Source organism: Triticum aestivum, chromosome 1B, assembly GCF_018294505.1.
Source record: "Triticum aestivum cultivar Chinese Spring chromosome 1B, IWGSC CS RefSeq v2.1, whole genome shotgun sequence".
In the NCBI taxonomy this organism is placed as follows: domain Eukaryota; kingdom Viridiplantae; phylum Streptophyta; class Magnoliopsida; order Poales; family Poaceae; genus Triticum; species Triticum aestivum.
The window spans coordinates 557,933,353-557,939,427 of NC_057795.1; the positions used below are offsets into that span (position 1 = coordinate 557,933,353).

General features: G+C 57.4%; 1 pseudogene; it reads right to left on the bottom strand.

The window, feature by feature from the left end:
* Positions 1 to 399: 399 nt before the first annotated feature.
* On the bottom strand, positions 400 to 5,191 carry LOC123138144 (metacaspase-4-like; annotated as a pseudogene).
* Positions 5,192 to 6,075: the final 884 nt, after the last annotated feature.

Sequence of the window (6,075 nt, forward strand, 5' to 3'; positions counted from 1 at the left end):
TGTAGCTATAGGTTTGACACTTGTATATCTTATATAAAGACGAAATATTTTTTAAGAGGTGGTGACTTGGTCAATCTCAAGACCCGCCCTCTCAGTCTCTTGAAGGTGCAGAGTATGCATCCATTTGGGTGAGTATATGTGCGTCTATGTAAGCGTGTGCGTTGATTTTGAAAAGAAAAACCCTCCATTTTTAAAGTATGAAAAATCCTTGTCGTGTCAAAGGTGCCTAAATACAGTACGAGGAGACCAAAATTTGCACCATTGCCGCAGCACAAAATGCAATTAACACACGGCGCAAATCCCAACGACACGCGAGTACACGGTCACTCGGCACACCGCACAGCACGGCCGATGTGATGCCTCGACAATCCGGCAATGCTACACGTACAAACGATTTACATGTTTTTACAGGATGGTTAATCTTGATTGGTCAATAGGTGAGCGGGGCGGCTCATCCTCCTCAAAATCAAGAGGGAGAGGTTTGTGATTGGTTGTTAGATGGAAGGAACGTGTAAAAGCGTGTAAGTCTTTGTATGTCTAGCATTTTTGTCGACAATCAGCATATGAAGGCAGCATCGGCGTGCTCGTCGCTGCAGTAGAGGCCAGGCTGCTGGACGTAGCCCTGCTTGGCCAGCAGACCGCGCGCTCTCTGCACGAGCTCCCTGTTGGTCACCTTCCCGCGATTCTCCTCCGCGAGGACGGCCTGGATGGCGTTGCTGAGCGCGCCGTAGGACACGCCGCTGGCCGTGGTCAGGTCCGCCGAGGACTCGTCCGTCTGGCACCCGCTGATCAGGACGCCGTTGCGTGGCGGCGGCGCCTTCGCCGCGGCGGCCCCCGCGTACACCTCCTCGACGCCCCGCACCTCCTGCTCCATGGCTGGCCCGAGCGCGCCGGCCTGATTCCCGCCTTCGCCTCCCTCCGGCTTAGCTTTCGGGACCAGCTCTGTGACCGTGGCGGCCTGGTCAGCGCCATGCCGGAGCTTGCCGTGCACCATGGCCTTGACGAACTTCTTGATCTTGGGCGTGGCGTCGTCGCCGAAGTGGTGGAACAGCGTCGTCCGGATGGAGCCCACGCCGACGTCGTCCTTCCCGGTCTGCTCCTTGAGCATCCGGATGTACGTCGACAGGGGCAGCGACCGGCTCGTCGTGGCGGTGCCGGCCGGCGAGCCCGCCGCCTGCTTGGCGCGGCGGGAGAGGCGGATGCCGACGTACTCGAGCGCGCCCCGGACGGTCCCGAGGAGCGACGCGCACAGGTTGGCGCCGGCGGACGGAGGTCGCTGCCGCTGCTGCTGGGCCTTGCTCTGCTTGGTGCTATTCCCTATCTGCTCCTTGGTCTTGTCGATGAGGCCGCCGCTGTGGCACGAATCGGATACCATGGTGAAGAGGCAGCCATCGGGGACCTTCCGCACCAGCTCCGTGAAATCTTGGTCTGCGGCAAAGGAGCTCCTTCACTTGTCAGTCAAATCAGACAGTAACAGCTCCAAGACGAATCCGGAGCACTTTTCATCTTTACCTTTGATGAGATTGGTGTCGCAGGGCACGATGCACTCGTCGTAGCCGGTGTCGTCGTCCTCGCCGGTCTCGGCGGGCAGCTGCAGGCCGTGGCCGCTGTAGTGGAAGAAGAGCGAGTCCCCGGGCCGCGCGCCGCCGACGAGCCGCTCGAGCTCGAGCCGGATGTTGGCGCCCGTGGGCGGCGGCGTGGACGGGTCGGCGTCGGCGAGGACGCGGATGTCGGCGCCGTCGAAGCCGAAGCGGTCGACGAGGCAGCGGCGCATGCGGGCCACGTCGTTGAGGCAGCCCTTGAGCTCCCCCTCCGTGCCCGGGTAGTTGATGCCCACCAGCACCGCGCGCTTCCGTCCCATCGTCGGCTATGGCGCGCTCCGGTGGCGCTGCAGGACGCGACGAGGCTCAGAGGCTGGTGGGGTGGCGAGCTGTGTGTTGGCGGTCCGATCTGGCAGGCACTAGTGGTGGGTTGGTGGAGGTTGCTCGAGATGATGATCGCTGGCCAGTGCAAAAATGCTAGACATACAAAGACTTACATGCTTTTACACGCTCATTCCATCTAACAACCAATCACAAACCTTTCCCCCCTAATTTTCAGGGGATGGACCGCCCCGCTCATCTATTGACCAATCAAAGTCATCCTGTAAAAGCCTGTAAATCGTTTGTACGTGTAGCATTACTGGGCCAGTGCTAGCTTTTTCGTATATTGGCTCGTGGCGCCAATCATTCCGTTGGCGTCAGGTCAGCTATGAATGTCTTCACCACGGATGATCTCATTATTATGCTACTCCATGATAGTTGTGGCACTATTTGTAAGATAGAGTACATGCATTGGCACTAACCATAAAAAGGCAGCAGAGTGGAAGTAAGATACATACAGATAATGTAATGGCAGGTTTGTATATGGTATAAAGATAGTGGGAACCTGTTATCCCGTACTTTTATCTATTTTTTCTGCTTTTGAGAATCATGGAGTATGTCCCAAAATATAAAAACGTTTTTAACACTGTGCGTTCTTATTTTTTGGGACGGAGGGAGTATATTATAACCTCAGAGCATGTGATTGTTATTCTGTGATGAAACATCGACCAGTCCAATCTTAGCAACACATGGCGTCCAGGTCTCCAAAACCACAGTCCACAGACAATAGCAGGCAGTTGACACACGGGGAGAAAACGTTTTTCCTCCCATCGACGGACAAAGACAACGGATGATGTTTCACGGCGCTCTCAGCATATGAAAGCCACCTCGGTGTGCCTATCGCTGCAGTAGAGCCCAGGCTGCTGCTTGTACCCCTGCTTGGACAGCAGCGCGCGCGCCCTCAGCACCAGCTCCCTGTTGCTCACCTTGCCGTCTTTCTCCGCGAGGATGGACTGGATGGCGTTGCTGAGCGCGCCGTAGGACAGGCCCTTGGCCGTCGTCGCGTCCGCCGAGGTCTGGTCGGTCTGGCACCCGCTGACGAGGACGCCGTTGTGGGGCGCCCTCGCCGTCGTCCCGGCGTACACCTCCTCCACGCCGTGCACCTCCTGCTCCATGGCCGGCTTCAGCTCCTCCTGCTTGCCCTGCAGCTTGGCCTTGAGCAGCTCCTGCGCCAGGGCGCCCACGAAGCCCACCACCCCGCCGTGCTGCCCCTGCTGGAGCTTCTCCAGCATCACCTTCATGAACTTCTTGATCTTGGGGCTGGCGTCGTCGCCGAAGACGTTGAACAGCGTCATCCGGATCGACCCGACCTCGATGTCGTCCTTCCCCGTCTTCTCCTTGAGCATCTCGATGAATGTCGAGAGGGGCAGCGACCGGTTCTTGACGTGGCCATCTGTGCCCGAGTCCAGGCTCGGCTCCTCGGACTCAGCGTCGTCATAGCTACCCTGCTGGCCGCCACGGCGAGGAAGGTGGACTCCTTGGGACTCGAACGCGTCCCGGACGGTCTGCTTGAGGAACGACCGGAAGCCGCCGGAGCCGGATTCAGAGCGCTCTTCCCGTTTGCCTTGCTGTGCCTTGTTCTGCTTTGTGCTGTGGCCAATCTGCTCCTTGGCCTTGTCAAGTAGGCCACCGCTGTGGCAGGAGTCAGAGACTATGGTGAACAGGCAGCCATCAGGGACTTTTTGCACGAGCTCTGTGAAATCTTGGTCTGCAGTGCACAGAAGGAAATTAGAACGATTGACAGGAAGAGATGCAAGATATTACTGGTTATTAATTTCACTACTTCTAGTTCTATGTATTGGTTGCCTTCTCGATATAGTAGTTAATAATTGAAAGCAGGAGGATTACTACAGCAGTAGAAAAATCTCCAGATAACCATCAACCCAAGTGCCTAACTGCCTATGAGTTGAAGCAGGCTGAGAGCATTCTATTGCGGGAAAAGAAAAATCATGAGTCCGGCAAGCCAACAAGTGGCAAATTCAAACATTACCTGGTTGCTCACAAACAGATCTTCAGTGAACTACTTTAACAAAAAATAGACCCTACTCACTTATGATACAGTTTGATTTTGTGTTGTTCCACTACAGGTTTGAATTCTTGGTACCCTCTGCCTGTCTAGGACTAAACTAGTTTAAGGAATGCAGGGCTTGGTTATTTTCATGTTTGCGATCAGTTCCATGACAAAATTCGTTAAAGCAACTTAGGCTAAGGGCGTAGACCTATATCCTGCTAGTCCAGCAACATATTTCAGCTTAGGTTAGTGTTTGGAAAACTTTGGATTAGTAACCAGATGTAACAAACTCTTGCTACTAGCAAACCAAACCAAAATTCGGTGACTTGCAAATTTTGGTAGAAGAAATCTGACATCAAACAAATCACCTGCAGTCTCTTGTCATCTTGCATAAATAGCATGTTATATCCAAATATTTTGCGCTATGTGGTGAAAAGTCTGCAATCAGTACTGCCACAATGTACTATCTGAAATCATCATAGTCACCTAAAAACTAATCCAGTCAGAAATTCAGAAATTACTACAGCGCTAAATCCGCCAAGTCGTAAAAACGTGACAATCAATCAAATAACGTCCCTCTCAGATCTCACCAACCACACTCGAGTCGATCATCCCCGCTGATTAACCGGTAGTTCGAGACAGAACAACTACAGGAGCAAACAAGGCACGAGACAAAAACGAAAACGAAAGGGCGTCTCCGGATCTGCGCACCTGTGATGAGGTTCATGTCGGAGGGGACGATGCACTCGTCGTAGCCGGTGTCGTCGTCCTGGCCGGTCTCGGCCGGCAGGCGCGTGCCGTGGCCGCTGTAGTGGAAGAAGAGGGAGTCCCCGGGGCGCGCGTCGGCGACGAGGCGCGCGAGCTCGCGGCGGATGTTGGCGCCCGTGGGCTGCTGCTGCGGCGCGGCCCGGTCGGCGTCGGAGAGGACGCGGATGGCGGCGCCGTCGTCGTCGAAGCCGAAGCGGTCGACGAGGCAGCGGCGCATGCGGGCCACGTCGTTGTGGCAGCCCTTGAGCTCCGCCTTGGTGCCCGCGTAGTTGATGCCCACCAGCACCGCGCGCTTGCGCCCCATCCTTGGGTTCGGTCGGCGGTCGTCGGCGACGGCGATGGCGCGGCGAGGCGACGCGGCGGGCCTCGGGGAGTCCGATGGATGGAAATGATGGCGTGGATTTGGTGGGGTTTGCTACTGGGGCTTTTTGGGTTGGCGCCGGCTGTCTGCTGGCGTTTCCGATCTGGCAGCTGCTGGGTGGTTGGTGGCCGTGTGTGACCTGGTCGTCGCTTTGTGCTGGGTTGGTCTCAGCGACGCGGCGGCCGATAATAACATTTTTTTTGAGAAACACTGTGCTCGTGCAGCTTCGGTAGGCCGCCCGCCCTACATTATTAGGCCAACTCCACCGCAAGCGTCCGTTTGGGGTGGCAATAGGTGTGAAAACGGACATGCGTGTTCGGGTTTCGTTCGAGGCGCCCAACATGGCTGCCAATCCCAAAAAACGTCCGCTACCCCAGTGCCAGCCGTCTCCGCTCGCGCTCGCTCGCCATGGCCGCCCGCCCATGCCCTGCTCCGGTCCTACCGCGCCCGCAGCCTTTCCCGCTCGCCGCCGCGCCTGTGCCAGGGCCAGGGCCGTGCCGTCGCCGGTGCCGGCCATGGCTCCCTCCTGCGCCGCGCCTGCGCCTGGGACGCGCCGCTGCCGCATGGATCTGGATCCGGGTGCGTGCGGCCCCGGCTCGCCCTGGCCTCGCCCCGGCGCGCCCCGGCCTCCCCCGGCCTCGCCCCGGCGTGCCCCGGCCATGCTCGCCCCGAGCTCCGGCCCAGGCTCGCCCCGGCCACGCCACACTCACCCCGAGCTCGTTGCCGCAGGGGCAGGCGGCTCCGGCGTCCAACAGAGGAGAGAGAGGGGAAGGGGACAAAAGCAGGGGCAAGTGGCTGCCATGCGGGCCATGTGCGGACGCGAGGACGCAGACGGGCTGTCCGCTTTGCCTCAAATTCATCCCAAGTTTGCTCTGGATATGGGGTCGAAGCGGACACTAAACGAACAAAAAGGCAAGATGGGGTTGCGCATTGGGTCGTTGGTTTTGTCCGTTTTACCCCAAACGGACGATCCCGGACGATTTAGGGTCGTGCGGTGGAGTTGGCCTTACCAC